Genomic DNA, 20,820 nt, shown 5'->3' on the forward strand with positions numbered 1-20,820 from the left:
TTGGGGGTGTATGGGAGGAAATATCCAAGGTGGATTCATGGGGAGAAAGAAGGAGCCACATTGGCTGGAGTCCTAAACCGGGTAACTAGGGGAAATGAGGAGATCAGTTGTGCGCTATAGCATTCATCCATCTGCTTCCCAATCTGCCCAGATGTGCGCAATCGGCCACTCATGCATTCCTGCCCCGGCAGCTGAGACCCATTCTTGCCGCCATGCCTTTGCTGAAGCATGAGCCCAAACCATTTCTCCTCTACGTGGCTTCTTGCCAGGTATTTAGTCACAGTGAGGAGAAAACCAGCGCTTTACACACAAACCTAATGGATCTGGGGTTTAATCAAAGCATCGGGATGTTTTCTTGCTGAGGGATCTATGAACATTGACTGTGACACCAGCACAGTGGTGTATGATCCCGTTGACAGTAAGACCTGAAGATCAGTCAGTGCTGGCAAAGGGCACAGACCCTGGGCCCTGTCCCGATGACCCAACCCTGCTGTGAACCTACCTCTGCTTCCAAGTCCTGGCGTGCCTTCCCTCGTCTTCATTTACATAAATCAGTGATTCATTGTTGCAGTGATTTTAAGATTTATTATCCTAGGAAAAGATGACTGGAAATTTAAAAAAAAAAAACTTTTTGGAATTAACTTTAAACATCTGGGGTTATGGGGTTTGACATAGATGAAAGCAACTGGAAATCCACAGTGAAAGCAGGTTCCATGTCTGGAGAGAAGAGGGAAGGAAAAGAGGGAGGGAGCAGTAGCTGAAGAACTCATCCTCCTTTGCCTGTGTGTGTATGTGTGTGTGAGGGAGAGAGAGAGAAAGAGAGAGAGCTTACTAGAGCCAGGTCTCTCTCTCTCTCTCTCCTAACCCTTTATGCCAAGAAAAGGGGCTGAAGGGAAAAATGTTGTGGAAGAGGTGGGAGTTCAAGGGATAAGTAGTTCCAGGATGGCCTATGCTCTAGGAGATTCTGAATATAAATAGATAATTAAATAGATAGATAAGTTAATTAATTAATTAATAAGAAGCAAGGGAGAAAGGTGGGAGGAGAGGAGGAAGGAAAATGGGAATAAAAAGGAGAAAATCCTTTTTATATTAGGCTAGGAAATATACTTTATTTCACAAAAATTAATCTCTTTACAAGAGGAACGCTGAAGGCTATTTACTAGTTGTTAACTAGTTGTGGGGCTGGGACTATCCCCAACGCACCAGAACCCACAGACACGGACCCATGTTCACACCCCTGCACCCAAGCTCCAGACCACCTTCCCTCTGAGGGTGGGTGGAAGGGGCTGAAATTCCAGGGACTGAATCAGTGTGCTCTGTCTTTGCGTCCTTTTGAAGCTGTGTAAAACTTAACGCAGAGCAAAACCATAGAGAGTTTACCACTGTGTGATTTCTGATGGCATCTTCTGGTCCGTGCATCCTAGGAAGCTCTGTGACTTGGGCTGGGGAATGTACTCTTGGCTGATGATCCCCTCCTTACCAAAAGCTTTTCCAACCGCTCTCGCTACCCACGCTGCCAGCACAGGCAGCTTCTTTCCTTCGGTTCAGTACTTGTGAGCCCTGAATTGATCCAGAGAGTTGTGGTGGGTTTTATTAATGAACAAATAAAAAGCAATGGGGATGTATCCGGAAACCTGATTAGGGCCATGGATCGGAGCCACCTGCTTTCTGCCAGAAATAAGGTCAACATGTGGATGCCCACCTGATGAATCCATTTATCCAGTCTTTATCTCTGTACCAGGAAAAGCAAGGAGAAATGTTATTTATTGTTTCATAAAAATTCCCAATTAGTGAATCAGCTGGGAGCCTTGACACACAGTTGTAAACACCAGTGTTCCGCCTGAAATCATCTGCGGAATCCATGGAGACGAGAAGGTTGTTGGTTCACGAGGGCAGGACGATTAGACTCACATCTTCACAGTTTCGTGAACTCAAGATGCTCCGAGTTTCCAGTGTGGCAATTTGTTACTGCTTCCGTAGCTTGTAGATGGTAATCTCTCTGTTTTGTTTTACTGTTTTCTATAACAAGCATGAGCTACGGTGTGGCTGCGCTAATGGCCCTGAACCACTTTGATGGCTGCAGATTGGCTTTACTGGGGATTGTGTAAAAATTCACTCATGCAAATGCACACATCTCTAATGAGCACCTAAGCAAGCGCCAAGTAGTGCTGAGTCTACAGAACATGTGAAAGGAGAGGTGGGCGAGGGAGAAACAGGGGCGATGAGGAATTCACAAGGCTGCAAAAGAGTCTCCAGGATAAAACGATTTAGTCAGGCCAAGCCTCACTGAAAAATAGCAGGCTGGACATTGTGGCTCATGTCTGCAACACCAGCATTTGGGGGGGCGGGGCAAAGAATCGGGGTTTTGCTGTTGTCCTGGTTACACAGTGAGTTTAAGGACAGCCTGGAAGACAGGAGGTCTCTCCTGAAGAAAGCAAACTGGAAAAGACATCAGGAGATGCAATGAGCCAGACAGCTATGAGGGGAGTAGGGCAGAAGAATAGTCTAGGCATAGAGAACAGCTTAAAAAAAAAAAAAAAAAAAAACAACCACCAGCATTGTAAGGGCTGGGGTGCAGCTCAGCTGATGCGAGTGCTTGCCTCACACAAACGAAGCCCTGGGTTGGAGTCCAACACTGCACAAACCCAGTGTCATCACGTGCACCTGCCATTCCAACATTTGGGGGGTGGAGGCTGGAGGAGCTGGGATTCAAGCTTGTCCTCAGCTGCTTGTTAAGTTCAAGCCAGGCTGAGGCCAGAGTGGGGAGCCTTCAAGTAGAAGCGAGGAGTTGGTGCTGAGACATGGCAAGAATGGAGAATGAAAGGATTGTAGAAGAGAAGGGAGAGTAAGGAGGGAGAGTAGGAATAGGGATTTACTGAGTTCTGCAGCTGTCGCTCAAGAGACAGAAAGTCACACAGGCATTCCATGACACCCTGTGCTTGAAAAGTGTGTGCATGTGTGTGTGTTTGCATGCACGCGTGTGTGTGCACACATATCTGTGTGTGCAGGTACATGTATGTATGGCAGCCAGAAAAGAAGTTCACCCGTCCTTACCTTTTAGTTGTGTTTTTGAGGCAGGGCCTCTCACTGGTATGGAAATTGCTAAGTAGGCTAGACTACTGAACTACTGAACTTACTAGCTGAACAGTAAGCATTAGGGAGTACGGCTTACCTGATCTGTCCTTGGAGTATTGCCTCCGATGTGAGGAACACAAGGCCACGCCCTCTGATTTACCGTCAGTGAGCAGCAAACATGGCAGGACAAATACTGTGTACATCCATATCAACACTTAGGAAAGGTCTGGGTCATTCTAGCTCCCTCTGGAGTCTGACTGACACCAACAGCTTGGCATCTTCTTCTGCCCATCTCTGTTTCCTCTTCCTCCCTTCTACACACGCAGGTGTCCTGGCAACTTCCTAATAAACATCCTATGTGCTAAGCTCTGTTTCAGAGTCAACTCTCCAGGCAAGCCAACCTGGGACTCAGTCACTCTGCAAGGACAGGAATAGCTTCAGTGCTGCTCTCTGCTACCACAGAAGGCATGGTCGACTAGCTACAACAGAGAGCACCCATACAGTGTGACAGTCAGTCTTGAGTGACTGCAACCTTCAGGTGAGGAAGGGCTCACCAGTCAATGACAGGACCAAAGACAAGAATTGCAGGAAGCGTTCCATTAGCGTCTCAGTGATGAGCAGAATAAAGCATGGGTAAAGAGGGTTTATGCCTAACTATTCTGTCTCTGTCTCCCTAGTCTATCTCTTCTCTCTCTACATGTGTATTGGAAGGACTTGTGATATGATTTGAAGGAGATACTGAGATAGATTGTCATTTTGGTAAACGGTTTCTTAGAAGTTATTGTCACCACAGAATAGCAGACAGAGAATGCAAGGGGCTCTGCAAAGTTCAGACTTACATGGCAGATTGGAGGTCCCTTCTCATAGGTTCCTGGGGAAGGTCCTATTCCATGTGAGTAGCACACAGTACATGCTTTCAGCCAGGCTGTCTCAGAATGGGCTATGAAAGTGAGGAGGGCAAGAATTTGGAAAAACAAGTTTTGGTTCAGGAAACCAAATGGCTGTCATTTCAGGGATTATCACATTTGAAACAAAGTGGAGGAACTTCACGAAGTGTCGTGACCCTGGTTTACACATGTGTAGGTGATGTGCTCGTGTCTGCAAGTTCACATGTATAGGGGTTCATGTACATGTAAAGACACTTAAACATGCATGTAGAAGTCAAAGGTTGACTCTGGGAGTCTCTGTAGATCACTCCCCACCTTATTCCTTTGAGACAGGTTCTCTCAATTAAGCCCAGAGTTTGAAGACAAGCTAGTCTAGCTAGTCAGCTTCCTCCAAGCATCCCATTTCTGCTTCCAAGTATTGGAATGACAGGAAGGCCACCATGCCCACCCAGCTTCTCCGTGGCATTTGGTGATCCAGATCTGGTCTTCAGGCTTAACTGGCAAGCTCTTTATCCAATGAGCTATCTCCCCAGGCCCTGCACTTTCATTTCTCTAGACTTCAACTTAAACTTTCAAGAGGATTTAATATTGGGTGGGGTTTAGGTTTCACTCCACTGGTTTAGTTATGGGAAAGAAATCATCCTATTCAAGTGAGGTCCATTCTCCTCTCTGTTGCTTCTCTGTTCATTCTTGATGGTTTTGTGCTGTCTTTGGGGGCTAACAACTTTTGAATTGCAATCAAGGCTTGGGATACTTGAACAGAAAAGCAGAGCAGGGAGCAATACTTTAACTCTGAAGACAGCATGATTCCAAAGCTAATTTAATAAATGTCTCCTCCTGAACCATTCTAGAAGCTTCTCTCAGGTAAAAACTAAATTGCCCACCGGGAGGTATAGCCTAATGAAGGTGAGAACAGAATTACTTCATTAAATGTCCACAGCTGTTTGCTCAAGAAATAAAGAGATCAAAGTGTTGGTGTTAGGGAGAATTCTCTAGGCAACTTCTATGTGCCTACAAAAGAAAATGCACCCCAAATCCCCCCTCTCTTTGTTTTGGCTGTCACCATCACCCATTGCTACCATTAGAATCCAGCCTCTTTGACTTCTCAATGTAGACTGAAGACCAGCTGGTGTCCAGGAATTTGCCAAGCCTTCTGCATCAGATCTCGGCTGCTGAGGGAGTCAGTCGCCATGGTTCAGCCCAGTCCTCATGGACTGAACAGCTCAGCCTTTCCAGTGTGTGGACAATTACGGTTGAACTGCACAGTCCCTACCATTTAATCCAATCTAATATAGCTTGGTTCATAATACACATCCATTCTTCACCTCAAGAGACCCTAACTGACAGAGAGTCTGTGCACTGACACATTGGAACAAAAATGCCTGGGGACACAGATTGCCCCACAGACCCAAACCCACTCCTAAGAGGACTGTTTCAAACTGCATATTTTAGAAAAACTCACCATAGCTACACATGCGAGAGTCTTCCAAAACACACCTTCAGTGGCTCACTACCTACGAATTCCCATGTGTATTCCCCAAAGCCCATGAAGTTGAAAGAGACAGAGAGAAACTGATCAACTGGAAAGGCAGGTGAGAAGCATATCCAAGACCCCCAACTTGCAGACTGTAAGGACCGGAACTTTTTTAGAACATTCACAAGAATATTTCAGAGAAGGTGTTATTGTTATCCAATGCCCCCCTCAAGCCTGATCTAGGTAGAACAATTTATACCTCCAAAGTTCACATGTGCCACAGGCATGTAACGACCTGAGTGTAATTCAATTCTCATCCTTTTCTTTTGAGTTCAGAGCCATGAAGCTGGACTGAACTTCATGACAATGGTGAGAGGCAATGGTGAGCAAATGCTTTGGCTCTGTGACATCATGACACCGCTGCTATCTTTCAGAAAAAGCAATGTAAGGTTTATTCTCCAGTGTTTGGCTTCAATGTCTTTTGTTCTTTACTCTAGCCTGGAGGAAGCCATCCCAAAGTTGACTGACATTTAGTGTAGAGATAATCATACTCAACAATGTGAATAAACAAGTTGTCTATGTAAAGTGTCATTTTAGTGACTACGAATAGGCGTCACCACACTTCCGCTCAAGACAGCCCTTCTCAATGAGGAGGGGCACAAAAAGCACTTTGAACCAAGCATAAGATGGGAGTTTGAATCGCCAGGACTTACTTGAAATATGGGCAGGCCCAGAGGCCTGCTGGGGATACCATCACTCAGAAGGTGGGAAGATATGGGACTCCTTGGAGCAAGTGGGCAAGCTCCAGGTTCAATAAAGCCATAGGAAGAGACACCAAACTTCATTTTGGGGCACCACATGCATGCACACAGACCTGTGCAGACACCTATGTAACATGCTCACACACAGACATACACAATCTCTTAATATTTTCTGTCCCTACCCTTCTGCCCATTCCTGGGTTTCCCTATAAATGAGGACTCCCACCACGTGGCCTCTACTGGCTCCAATGCTCCCATCCTCATTTCTGGGCTAAGAACCCTGGCTAGTAGGTTATAGCTTCCAACTTCCCATCTCCTCAGCTCTAGGTGTCCTTGACCCCAAGTCTTTATATTACTAATTCTTATGGATCCCTTTCATACTGTTTAAACTTCTTGATAATACATGGAAATGCCTTATTTCATCATCTTTGCTGAAATACTTCATGAGAGAAAGGATGTCACTGGTTAACTCAGAAGAGTAACTGGGGGAAATGTTGTTGGAGTTTGGTTTTGTGCACTGTGTATTCAGATGCTGATTTCTGTACCCAGAGATCTGGTTGCAGTCCATTACTGAAGCATCTCCTGCTTTGTGTTGCATAAAAAAGGTTCTCCATCCTTTCTGATTGGTTAATAAAGGGCTGAACAGCCAATAACTGGGCAGGAGAGTTGATGCAGGACTTGCAATCTCAGGAAGTAGATACCAAGTAGAGAAGAGGGGACGGGGAGAAAGTTGGCATGAGGAGATCTCTTTGTGTAGGTGGCCATGAGGGAGTTGTTGTGAGGACACAGAGCAGGAGCAGCCAGGGCAAGATTAAGAAGGTGAGTAACAGGGCACATGGCTGGTAAGTAGTTCAGACATGCGGGTTAGAATAGCTCAATATCTGCTTGAAGCTTATTAATAAATGTAATAGGTCTCTGTGTCATTATTTGGGAGCTTGAGTGGACTTAGAAAAGCCCATACTTAAAATTTTACAGCAAGCAGCTGAATGTTCTCATGCCTGGCAAAGGACTTTTGTGTTTGGGTTCCCTCCTGTTTTGTTTCTGGGGCTCTGTCATTGTGATGGTTTGAATGTAGAACACACACCCCAGGCTCAGGCATTTGAACTATCAGCTCCCAAGGTTTTGTTGCCATAGAGTGAGGATTTGAAACATTTAAGAGGTGAAGCTTGGCTGATAGAAATTGGTTACTGAAGGTATCTCAGGAATTATAGCCTGTTCCTTGCTCTGGGATGTATCTCTCTGTGTCCCATCTGCCCCAGGCTCCTGCAACAAGATGGGAGCCTTAGTTATCATGCCTTCCCACTGTGGAACTGTGAGCTAAAATCCACCCTGCTTCCCCTAAAGGGGCATCTTACCAAGGACTTGTGGCAGGAATGAGAAGAGTAGCTGATCCAGTGGCTAAGGAGGTCAAGTGTGTCTCCCTGCTGTGAAGAGGGTAGCAAGGGGAGGCAAGATGTTAACCATCACATCTGGGAGGGGGAGGCAGAAGGATTGGCTCTAAGGGATTGTCAAGCTTCTTCCCTGGGCATATAACAGCTTTACGCCTTCTGTATAAAAGGGGCTTGAAGGCTGGGAGTCTATAATGGATACTGGCTTAGGTGCTTTACAGATCCCTGGGCCCTCTCTTTTCCCTGGTTAGTCCCACTTAGATACCCCATAGCCCATGCCTTCGCCTTCTTTCTCCTTGCAATGGCTTCTACAAACAAGAACCAAAAATTCCAGGAATCCCCGTGTCTGCTTTGTCTATCTACCTATCCAATGTCTCTTGACATTCTCAGATTTGTCTACACAGTGTATTTGAGGCTAGCATAGGCCACGTGAAACCCTGTCTTAGAAAATGAAGTGGACACACACACACACACACACACACACACAGAAATGGTGTGCTTTTGACTGCTAATCCTGAACTTCAGACTCAGATGTAATATAAGCTTCTTGCATGCTAGGCAAGTGCTCTTGAACCACTGAACTGTATATCCCTAGCCCAAGACTTTCCTTAAGAAAAGGAGGAAGAGCCAGGGGTTAGGAGCCTTTGCTATTCTTGCAGAGGACCCCTGTTGGCTCCCAGCACCCACCGTCATCCGCCTGAAACTGAGCTCTATGAGATCCGACATTCACCTCTGCCTTCTTTAGACACCTGCACACGTGTACATACACACAACACATCAATAACATTTTTTTAAATAAAAAGCACGCAGAACTACAATTTCTTTTAAGTAGAAATTGCTACAATTTTGTGGAGTGGAAAATGTATGAGACTTCCCCTTTTCTGAGCCTTCCTTTATGGAACCCCTCCTGGGTCACTGTGAATAAGAAGCTATCTAACAATGCTGGTAATAATCTCAGTGATGAAGACAGGTAACCCCAACTGTTCCATGTCTATGCAGTCTTTGCGGGGGGCGGGGATGAGAGAAAGAGAGATTCTGAGGAAATTTAGAGACGTTCAGCCTCCTCCAGACTGTTCTCAGAGGAGAAACAGCATCAGAAAGGAGAGTTTCGACCACTGTGTCTCTGGCAAACATTCTGCATTCCTTGAATAACCTGGCACCCAGCTCTCCTAGAGGGGCCCATACACAGCTGGAGGATTTCACACATCCTGATTTGAAAAACATCTGGAGAACTTTGTTGGCAGAGGTGCTGAGTGATGGAGTAGTCTCCTCCTTGCAGGCAGGATTCTGAAGTGAAGGAGTCCTGGAGGAAGGGGGGTGGGTTTAGGAAAATTGTTGCCATGGAAATCATGGCCCAGACTATTGAATTTGCCACAACAGGCTGCATGAGTTTACAGTTCCCCTCAGAGGTGACCAGACCTGTGTGTCCAGAATGGTGGGGAAGTGGTGGTTTGCCGCCAGACAGCCCTCAAGGAAGTCGCTTCAGAGTCTCAGCCCTTCCACTTGTGGAATGTGGAAAATCCTGTGGGGAAGGCCGCGCACAGATAAATCTGGTGCCTAGCTGGTGTGCAGTGAAGGTTATTCATCCTCATGAGCTTCTCACAGGGAGGGTGCACCAATAAGCTTCCTCTTTTTTTTTTTCTCTCCTTTTCTTCTGTTGTCCCCAAGTAGACATTCAGGTTGCTAGAAATTCCTACTTTTCATTTTGTCTTGGTTTTATTTCAGATTTGTTTTGTTAATTTTAGTTGTGTATGTGGGGTGGAAACATGTGTGAGCATGTGCACCAGGTGTGTGCAGAGCCCAAGCACAACAGGGTCTCATACCTTAGCACAACTGACTCCATGATGGAAGTACCATTCAGGCCATAAAACCCAGCATGCAGGCAGTACCACCTGCCTGAAATGAAAACAAAGGTCTAATCCATTTAAAGTCTCTAAGAAAGACTCTCTCTCTCTCTACACACACACACACACACACACACACACACACACACACACACATATATATGTCTTGCTTTTTTGCTGTTCTGCTTCTGGCTAACTGTTCCTGTTAACCGAAGTATGTCAAACCAGAACATGGTTTTTGTGCTTAAAAGCTCGTCCTAAGAAAGGCTCAGAACTATGCTGGGATCCTGAACACACAGTACAGTCACTGGCTGGCTTAATAAAGACTTTCTTAGGGCTTAGACCCAAGTCCAAGCAGTCTTTTCGGTGGATTCTTACAATATAAGGATGCCAGATGGAGGAGACTGATCTCCCAGAGCTTGGATTCCAGGCGGTTGTGAGCTGCTGGACATGGTGCTGAGATCTGAACTTGAGTCCTCTGGAAGAGTAGTATGTTCTCCTAATGGCTGTGCCAAGCCTTATTTTTCCACCATTGCAGATTCTCTGTTCCTATTAAAGGCCGCTTGTGAATGTTGAAATGTCTGTCTCCCTTACATTCCTCTCCTCACTGACCAAGAAATGACATTCCTTTACTTTCTGCATTTGGTGTACTCCAAATCTCACTCTCAAAGCTAAGGACAAAGATCTGAAATTCATAACCAAGATTTAAGTACCCAACTTTCAGAGCACAGGCAGTGGCTTATCAAGGGTACAAGCAATTATGGTCAACTCAACTTATTCTCAAATGATCTTTCTCTTTTCATTTCTCCCTCTTTCCTCCTTCCCTCTCTTTGCCCCTTCCCTTCCTCATTTCCTTCCTTCCTTCCTCCCCTCCTTCTTGTTTTGAATTATCTTAAGATAGTATATCACATAGCCCAAAATAGATCCTAACTTGCTATGGAGCCAACGATGATCTTGAACCTCTCTGGACCTCCTCCTTGCCTCCTGAGAGCTGGGATTATACCACACAGTGTTAGCACCCTGCTAGCTGAACTACATCTCCAGCCCCCAAACACCTTCTTTTACTTTGGCCTTTAGGTGAAGTCTAGTTACTAGATGAAGGATTGCTGATGAAATACTCATAGATGGCATTTGGACTTTTATGTTTTGGTTTTAATCCCAAGTGTGGGATGTTAGTTGGGCTATGGTTTGTCCACACTTGTTTATCGTCTCATTGGGAACATGGCTTTTGCCAGCTGGTCATGGCCTCCATGAAGCACAGAGAGGGGCAGGGTCTAGGATTCTGAGACTATAAATGTGAGAGTCGAGAAAGAGAAGTGTAATGTTCAGTGTTAGCGTGTGGCATGTAGCAATTTGGAGAGACCAGAGATGGATGATGAGGCAGTTTGGAGCAGACAGGTGGAGAGAAATGCTTCGGGGAACAGTAGCATGGAGGAGACTGCAAGCTGTGTCTGCCCTAAAAGACCCATTGACTCTCAACATCTGGGAGAAGTAAAGGGACCCTCTCTCCCCCACTATCCTCTCTCCCACATAGGGTGGGGAAGTTGGAAGGGAGGTTGAGGGGAAGTAAAGCAGAGTTGTAAAAACTAGCACTACATCAACCCAACCTTACAGGAATGATAACATATGCTTTGCTCTAGGGCAGGTTGAAACAATTGCTTTTGACACATATGTGCTATAGTTTAGGTATGGCATGTCCCCCACAAACTCATGTGTCTGAGCACTTGTCTCCAGCTGCTGGTGCGTTTGATGGGTTCTAGAACCTTTAGGAGATAGTGGTCATTGAAGGAAGCTTGTAACTGGAAACAGACTTTGATGTTTTACAGCCAGGCCTCACTTCCTGTCTGCTTTCTGCTTCCTGACTGTAGACACAATGTGACCAGCCACCCTGCGCTCCCGCTGCCATGCCTTCCTAGCCAGGATGGACTCTCAACCCAGGGTTACATGGCTGCTTTCTTTAGAGTCCTGGCGACTGTGGAAGCCAGTTACCAGGTATGTTAACTTGGTTTCTATTGCTGCGATAAAACGCCTTGACCAAAGCAAGTTGGGGGAGGAAAGGGTTTATTTTGTGAGCAGGTTGTAATTCATTATTGACAGACGGCAAGGCAGGAAATAGGAGGTGGAAACTGAAGCAGAGGCCATGGAAGATCTCCACTTACTATCTTACTCTCATGGCTTGCTCAGGCTGCTTTCATATACCCACCCAGGACCATCTCCCCACTGTGGTCTGAGCCCTCCCTTACCAATCATAGTAAGAAAATGCCCCTAACAGAATTACTATCTGATGGAGCCATTTTCTCAGCTGCGGTTCCCAGATGACCGTGGGTTGTGTCATGTTGACAAAAATCTAGCCAGCATACCAGGCTTGCTGGCCCAGCTACATTTGTCATCCCCGGGGTGGTTAGAGAGCTCTTCTGGGTCCACGGGCCTCAACAGATGTTCACAAAGCCGTGAGTCATGGCTAGTGGGTCACAAAGAAGCAGATGGAATGCAGCAAGGGAAATTTCTCAGAACGTGAAACCCTGGGAGACCACAAATCAACCATTACATTTTTTTCCTCTCAAATCATGATTTCCCTCTGATTTTTTTTTTAATACATCTTCATGGCATACACCCATGCACACCCTTCCTCAACTCACACATGTTCCCAACAGAGGTCCCCATGTCCCTTCTCCCGGTGAGACCTCCTCTCCTGAGTATGAACTGGATGCAGCTCCTACCCTGCCTCCATTCCCAGCCAGGGAGGGCACTGTCAGTGAACCACCTGCTGAGTAATGCAGGCACCCTCTGAGAAGTCAGTTAACTGAAGTTGCTTATTTAAATAATGGTGCTAAGAAAACTGTGAAGGGATTGAGTAGGAAATTCCTCCCCTGACAGTGCCCTTGCCTTTTGTGTCACTGGGAAGTCACAGCAAATACTCTGAGGGTTGTGAAGGTACAGTACCAATTGTTTGTTAGCTTTGTAATGATAGGATCTACAAGCTGTGATTGGAATTTTTAACAACAAATGGTGAAACCCTATTGCCAACATAAGCAAGGTGCTTTCTGCTCTGCCTGCTGGAAGACTCCACAGGCATGGATTCCATTTCAAGTCCTATAAAGGTCAAATTTAAGGACAACTGGAGGTCGTATTTTAGGTAAGTCTAGAAAACACGGAACTCAGTTCTCCTTCGTATGTGTTGCTATGTCAGTGAATGAGGATAGGGCAGTGTGTGGATTGTCTGTGATTGTGACTTTTCCCTGGGATGATATGAACAAATGTCTATACATTACAGATAGGGCAACAAGGGTTAAGCCAAAGTAAAGACTCCACTCAATTTCAATCTAAGAAACTAATGATGAGTTCCCTGGGTTCTTAGGATTATGCTGGTAAGGAATGTTGCTTACATGTAGGTGACCCCAGAATGCCCCACCCTGTCATAGGAGACAACTTCACAGACCGCCACTTTCAGTTGGCTTTCGGGTTGCTGTCTATTCAAGCATTTACTGAGATGACTTGTCTCAAGGATAGAACCAGAGAGGAGCAGTGGCTGGAATTCTGTCCTGGACAATTCCTTGTCAAGACCTCTGTCTTAGGTAATTCTAGGTTGGGTTAAGTTGACAAAATGTACAAATATGACATGTTAAATAAAAAGGGGGAAGGAAAGTTAGAAATGAGTAATAACTTGGCTGTTGAAATAGCTCAGTTGGTAAAGCACTTCCTTTACAAGCATGAGAACATGAATGTGATCTCCCTAACCCACGTATAAAAAAGCAGGACATGGTAAGTGATCACTTGTAATCCTAGAATAGAGACAGAGACAGAAAGATCCCTGCGGCTTCCTGGCTGTTCTAGTTTGCCTTTTATTGTTGGGTTAAAACACTGACCTTACGCAAATTGGAGAGGAAAGGATGATCTCATTTGGCAGCTTACAGTTATTAAGGGAAGCCAGGGCAGGAACTCAAGGCAGGAACCTGGAGGCAGGAACCAAAGAGACCATGGAGGTGTGCTGTTTATTGGTTTGCTTTCCATACTCCATTCACCCTGCTTTCTTTACAGCCCAGGGCTACCAGCCCAGGGGTGGTACCACCCACAATGGGCACGGCTCTCCCTCATCAATCACCAATCAAGAACATAGCCTAAGGATTTGCACACAAGCCAATCTGGTAGAGACATGTTTTTGTTTTTTTGTTTCAATTGAGGTTTCCTCTTCCCAGATAAGGGTAAACCCCAAGCCTATGAGAGTCTTTACTTCAAGAAAGCAAGGAAAACAGCACTTTAGAGAAGATATGTAAGGTGGTTCTTTGACTTTGACATATATACACATATGACCTCACCCACGTACATGCAGGTTATTCCGTGAAGTGTACAGAGCACCTGTTTATACTACTCATCTGGACACTAAGGGTACAGATGAAATGATGAGGCCAATGCTAGCCCAATCATTGAAAGAAACAAACACAAGTCTTTGATTAGAAAGGGTACTACTGAATACCTGCCCAGGTGTACATTTAAAAGCACACTTGGAGCCAGGCATGGCATTTGGGAGGCAAAGCAGGAGTTCTGTGATTCAAGGTCAGCAAGGTCTACATAGCAAGTTCCAGACTGGCTGGCTGAGACTTTCTGTAGTGAGATTTCTTTTTTTTAATGTTATGTGAACATGTTTTTGTTTTACTCCCAGGTGTGGGATATGTGGCTGCTTCAGCTTGTCCACAGCAGCTGACTATGATTTGCCTTGAGCTCTAGCAGGGGTATGACAGCAGATAGTTTACATTTGGAATTCTTGGGACTGCTTGGAAAGAACATAAATGACAGAGCCCTGAGAGACGCCAGAGAAGAGGGACTTTCTAAAGAGGCTACTGCTGCTCCCGCTGACGCTTCCTCTGGCCCTCCCCATGCTGCTGCCTCTGCTGCTGCTTTTGCTGGTTGCTGGATTGCTGGTTGCTGGATTGCTGGTTGCTGGTTGGAGATTTCCTGATGACAAAGATTGGATTTGCCCCAAGGAACTCAATGCCCCTAATCAACAGGAAATAGTCTAAAGAGATCTACACCCCCTTTCACCTCTATACTTCTTTCTCTCCTATAGTGTTGGGGGGTTGGAAGGGATAGGGATGGTGTAAGGAAGTAGGAAAAAGAACCCAATAAAATAGCCAAAAAGTCTGATTACAACTCCCATAGTGAAATCTGATGGGAGCACTTCTTTCCGTTGTACCAGGAGAGTACCAGGAAGCTTGAGGCTGTCTCTCCTGTGGTGTGCAGAATGGCAGAAACCTCAAGAGAGCTCCCAGCTCAGCAAGGTGGAAAGAGAAAACCAACTCCCAAAAGCTGAGCTTTCACCTCCACAGACGCACTGTGGCACACAAACAGCCTGGTCTACAGAGCTAGTTCTAGGACAGCCAAGGCTGCACAAAGAAACCCTGTCTTGAAAAGCAAAACAAGCAAACAAAAAAGTCAGTTTAAAAATGGCAGGTTGAAAAGAAGTGGGCGTGGCTGGAGGCCAGCCCTGGTGCAGTTATCCTGGCTTAGCATGGTGTGTGAGGATTGCCTAGTTCTTTTACATAGGCCTTTTCTTTCTCACATGGATTAACTGAGATTTAAGCCTAACCAGACAGACCGTGGAGTTTATTGCATGGATAACAGGGATTTCTTTAATTCTCTCACACAAAAGACTGCAGTGAGTCAGGCTTTCAAAATTGCCTAAAGATGGGTGTATGTCATTTGCAGTCATTAGTTCATTCCAAACCTTACACAGTACATTAGGTAAATAATACAATCTGTGGGCCAGTGACATGACATAAAGGCTCAAAGGACAAAGGGGTTTGCCGGCAAGTCTGATGACCTGAGCTTGATCCCCAGGGCCTACATGGTAGAGGGAGAGAAGTGATTCCTGCAAATTGTCCTCTGATCTCCACACACAAACTGACATGAGCTTACGCACATGTGCACGTACACACGTACACACACAAAGTAAATAAATGTAAAATAGAATAATACAAGTTGCACAAGTCATAGCTATGTTATGTTTACACAATAGACCATAAGGCACTAAAGGATCTCATAGCAGCTTAGTTTATACATTATGTAAATATAGTGCAGGCTGAAGTTAATCAGAGGAAGCAGGGCCCAAGGGAGACTGTTTGTCAGAGGCCCCAGGAGGTAAGATAAATGAAATGCCTTTCGTAAAAGTTTATGTAGGCCAAGACTCCTAGCATGCAGCTAGCTAGAGCCAACTGATTCCCTTAGCAAAACTAAGGGGAAGTGCTGGGGAGGAAGGTGCTAGAGAGAAGTGCCACAAGGGAGCTTGTGCAGGGCAGGCAGAAGCTGCAACTGGAGATCTTGCTCTGCAGAGAAGTTGAGATCAACACAGTAAGGAGCTGAGGGTGAGACTCGGCTAGCGGAGCACAGGAAGGCTGGGCTCCCACGGCATCCGGGTACTGAGTTTGAAGTCAGCCTGGGTTGCCTGAGATGCTGTCTCAAAAGAAGAAAAGAAAGGAAGGAAGGAGGGAGGAAAGAGAGGGAGAAGAAACGAAAAGAGAAAAAGTATGTGTGTGGAGGGTGGCAGCCAGGAACTTACATAGTCTTTTAAAATATCTGGGGAAGTATTGTCCAAAAAGGTAGATTTAAAATAACTAGATGAAGAGAAGGAATTTAAAAAAAAACCAAGGCCTTCCTCATTTCTGTTTTTCTTCCCCTCAAAAATTCATTCTCACTCTCTTTTTTAAAGTGTGTGTGTGCTTTTTTCTTTTTCCTTTTTTTTTTTTTGACATAAGGACCTGAGTCCAACCCCCGCCCTCCCCCCCCTGCCCAAACTCATCAAAAACAAAGTCTCAAAGAGAACCAGATACAAGAGCATCACTAGTGTTTGCTGGACAGCCAGCCTCACCTATAGAGTGAGCTCTAGAACAGTGAGAAACCCTGTCTCAGATGAAGTAAATTCTCATTAAACCAACAAAAACAAGAAACAAGGTGGCCCATGGCCATACCTGGTGCTCACACACAAATGCACTTGAACACACAGGAACATGCACAAATCCTGTTCCACCCATTCATCTAGGTTAAGCTATGGACCCAGAGCATCAACAGAGACGTGTTTCTGGTCTATCTACTATGATGCTGTGCTCTTGGGGTAAGCATGAACTCTGTGACCATATCTGGATCCTCAGCATTACTAAGTCCCTCAGATTCACATCCACCACCTGTTACTTCAGTTTGATATGAGTAGCCTTAATCATTAACTCGACACAGCCTAGGGTCACCTGAGAGGAAAACCTAGATTCTCTCTTTTTCCACACTTATTTGGATTTTACAATCACAGGAATGGGTGTGTCAGGGCGGAGGGATGTGCACAAGAAAGCATGTGAATGCTGGCACCCATAGAGGCCAGAAGCGGGCACCAGATCCCCCTGATGATTAGAGTCCCAGGCAGGTGTGACTCGCCTGACACGGGTACTAGAGACTGAGCCGGGTCCTTATGAGGGCAGTATGTTGCACTCTTAACCCTTGGGCCGTCTCTCCTCACCATTTTGGGGGACATCCATGTCACTTTGTAGTGATGGAATGAGATGCTGAGTGTACAGGTCCTTTGGTCTGTGCCGCTTTAATAACTCATCTGCTCCTAACGATGGAAAACAGTGATCCTGACAACCCTTCATCTTGACTCTGCTGCGTAAGAGCATTAAGGCTGAGTGGCATGATGGCGCTGCTCTTGGTGGCATATGCTTGTCACCCCGGCACTACTGCTTAAATGGATGTCACAGGTGTTCTGTTAAATAAAGAGTTAGAACTCAGACTCCTCACGGAGTGAGTCCACAGGGAAACTGGTGGGTACAAGAAGCATCTAGTCCTTGCATAACATGTCCATCTGTATAAAGGTCTCAAGGTGGGCATGATGCTGCCTGGCTATCCCAGCCCCCAGAGGCTGAGTAAAGAAAGCGGCAAGTTCTGGGCTACAAGGTAAGAACTTGTTTCAAAAACAAAGAAACAGAACCTTATGTGGGAGCAAATGCCTGCAGCCCCAGCAGTCGGGAGGCAGAGGAGGGAATTCAGGGGCAGTCTCAGCTACATAGCAAGTTCAAGGTCAGACTGGACACAAGAGACCTTGTCCTGAACGCCCAAAACACAAACATGAAAAAAATTGTACATATTTTACTATGTATACCTTTTCCTCTAGTAGATACTCAAAAATCACACAAAATTTTGAAACTTAAAAAGTCACTTGGGAAGACAATAAAATAGAACCAGATTTAGACTAACTTAGGCTCCTGAGGAAATGCAGAGTCTGTTGGTCCTCCACCCCCAGCAGCCAACTGTCTAGATGAAACTCTGTCTTCTCTCCCTGGCTGACAGCTGACAGGCACATGGACGTGACCTCTGCCATCTGTCTCAAAGCACCTCAAGAACAGCTGAGCCTGTGGCCCTAGAAGGAATATTTTGTTTTTCTCGTTTTGCTTCAGACACATTCTCAGAATGTGATGAGGCTCTTTCTTCTCAAATCAGCTTTGCTCCTGACCATCCTGTCTTCCTTCCCGCAGCTCTGGGGAAGTTATGTGCTGGTCAGGTGTGAATCAGAGCTGTCAGAGGATATTTGTTCATTACTGCTTATCATTACAGTGATCTGCAGTTTTGTTTTGTGAAAAGGCTTCATCATGTAGCTCAGGCTACCCCCTAATTCACAGACACCTTCCTGCCTCAGCCTTCAGAGGGGCATGCTGAGGTTACGGGCATGTGCCTCCATGCCCTGCTAAAGTTCAAGTCACAGTAATTGTGACTTGGGGATGTCACTCAGCTAATACAGCGCTTATGTTCAGCAAGCATGAAGCCCTGGGTTCAAGCCCCACCACTGCATAAAACTAGGTGTGCTAGTGCACTCCTGCAATCCCAGCATTCTGAAGGTAGAGGCAGGAGGTTCAGGAGTTCAAGACATTTATACTGAGTTCAAGGCCAACTTCAGCATGAGATCTTGTTTTAAAAAAATCATATTTAGGCCAGCACGTTTTTGGTTTTTTTTTTTTTTTTTCTTTAAAAAAATGTCACTAATCATTGAAAAATAAAGCCAAAATGATATCTCAGAGACTGTGGGCTGGGGGTGTAGCCCAGCTGGTAGAGTGTCTACCAAGCATGCCTTGGGCTCCACTTCCATCACTACCAAAGCTGAGCATGGTGGTGCATGTTTGTAATCAGGATGGGGAGGCAGGAGAATCAGTTCAAGGTCATCCTCAGCTACACAACAAGTTTGGAGCTAGCCTGTCTGCATGAAACAAAATCAAAAATGAAGAAGCAAACAAAACTGAGAGACCTCGTGGCCTGCCTGTCTTTACTTAGAAAGTGTACAATAAAAACATTCGGGGTACAAGAAGGGACGGGAAGGCCGAATGCTCTGGGAAGAGTGTTTGGTCTGAGCAGCCACAGGCAGATAATGGTTGCTGGGTGAGGGGAAGTCATATTGCTCAGTGGTCTAAGAAATAATTTCCACCCATCTCATGCAGGCACCCCTAACTGAAAGCAGTGGCACCCCAGAAATGGCAAGAAGAAAGAGTTCTATGGGAGGGGAAAAGAGACAGGAGAGGGTGATGGAGAGGGTTAGGATCAAAATCTGCGAGCATGTGGAATTATGAATGGATGAATAAGGAAGAAAAATAGATCTTGTGACTTCGGCAGGGTGGAACTAAGAGCCGGCAATAACCCCACATGACCTGGGGGTCAGAGGAGGAAAGCTTCAGGTAGGTGAGCCTCTGAAAGGCTTGCTCAAGAGACTGTCAGCTGAGAGCCAGCGGGGTTGCGGGGGGTGGGGGTGGGGGGTGGGGAGCTGTGGCAGAGCAGATAGCTGCACATCTGGGGGCGCAGGCGTACCTCCCGCATGAAGTCACGGCGGGTCTGAGCGGAGCTGTCTCTGCAGCTGCAGCCGGGGCTTGGTTGAGCTTAGGCACTGAGGCTTCCAGTCTGCGGGAACATGGGTTAGTCTTTACAAAGTGGTTCTTGTCCTCCAAAGCAAGTGTCCTGAAGCCCGAGCCTGGAATGCAGAGCCCTGGCCTATCAGTTTTCTTCATTTCCTGCGGCCCCAGCCACCGCCCTGTCTCAAGGGCAGCTTTGAAAACTGTGCCTTCAGTTTGCTAGGACTCAGGCGCCTCATCAGAATGAGGAAGCCCAGACACACGGGCAGAGTTTAGGAACTGGGAGCAAAGAAAAGGCAGCTATTCCGCAGCGTAACCAGCCCCTCTGGTTGCTCTTTCCACATTCACGATGGGCTGGAATAGCACCAGGTTGCTTCTCTGGGAAGCCCCAACGGGTCGACAGAAGGCTTTCCCCGTGTGGTTCTCTATCAGAAAACCAATTACTTGTTTCTGTCTTTTGTGTCCCTCTAGAGCATTCAGTCAAACCAGGACAAGAGGATATGAAAACTGATAAAAGCCTTTAATTATGTTCCTTTGTCTCGGTTCTCTAAGGAAAGCATGGTATATCAGGATTTTAAATTTGATGCGCTGCTCAGGGTATTGGAGTTACTGTTCGTGTTTGAGAAAATAAAACAAAGAACTGAAATGTTTGGGGCACGAGGAGAGAAGGGGTGCAGAAGGTAGGGTTTGGAACTGGGCATCAGACGTACGCTACGCTGAGAATTCTAAGTCAGACTGGGCATGGCAGTGAGTTCCGGGCCAGGCTAGGCTCCGGAAAACAAAACAAATGGGTTGGAGAAGTGTCTCAGAAGGAATATTTAAAACTTTGTGGTCCTATGGAAGTAAGTTGCAAATCTATCCTGCACATCCCTGGATCCTCACTTTCCCAACTGTGAACTTGCTGATAATCCCTAAGTGTTGTAACAAATGGGAATATTAGCCCATGTTTGCTGCTCTGGAGAGCCATTTAGTGGGAAAATAAAACTAAAACTTTGAGACAATGGGAGAGGTTGTTCAAGGAGGGTTGTTTTTTCCTATATGTGAGAAAACAGATCTAGAAAGTTCAGTCATCACAGGCCATTGCTCTGGAGACCATGTCTGTTTTGCTGAGGCCGAAATTGTCTGTTCAAAGTTATTGTGATTTATTCTTTTCTTCTCTTTTCCTTTTTAAAAATTGATTGATTGGTTGATTGATTGATTGATTGATTGATTGGCTGGGTCTCATGTATCCAGGACCTGTATCTAAATTAGCTATGTAACCAGGATGGCTTTATTTAAACTCATGATCCTACTTCCACTTCCTTCTAAATGCTGGGATCATGTGGCCACACTGGGTTTAGACAGAACTGGTAATCAAGCCAAGGCCTCTGTGCATGCTCAACAAGCACTCTCCAAGCTGAACTGCATCCTCGGCCTATCTACTGTTTCCTCATAGCAAGGACCAAGCTAGACCCAAGCTGTCCAAAAAACAGCATGTGAGTCTGGTCTTCAAGAACATTATGTTCAAGTGGAGACAGGCGTG

General features: G+C 45.9%; 1 long non-coding RNA gene across 2 annotated transcripts in view; it reads right to left on the reverse strand.

Moving 5' to 3' along the window:
- The window catches only part of LOC132654638 (uncharacterized), a 44,344-nt gene extending 24,669 nt beyond the window's left edge, over positions 1 to 19,675 (reverse strand). Inside the window, exons 1-3 of one of the 2 annotated variants that reach the window (XR_009592294.1) lie at positions 19,258 to 19,675; positions 13,296 to 13,382; positions 11,480 to 11,951 (exon numbers count right to left, since the gene is read on the reverse strand). This is a non-coding gene — a long non-coding RNA (uncharacterized LOC132654638). Of the gene's footprint in view, positions 1 to 11,479; positions 11,952 to 13,295; positions 13,383 to 19,257 lie in introns of those variants that run through there. The other variant, XR_009592293.1, reaches the window with a different exon arrangement.
- Between the last annotated feature and the right edge of the window lie 1,145 nt (positions 19,676 to 20,820).

This window comes from Meriones unguiculatus, chromosome 6 (genome assembly GCF_030254825.1).
Source record: "Meriones unguiculatus strain TT.TT164.6M chromosome 6, Bangor_MerUng_6.1, whole genome shotgun sequence".
Taxonomy (NCBI): Eukaryota; Metazoa; Chordata; class Mammalia; order Rodentia; family Muridae; genus Meriones; species Meriones unguiculatus.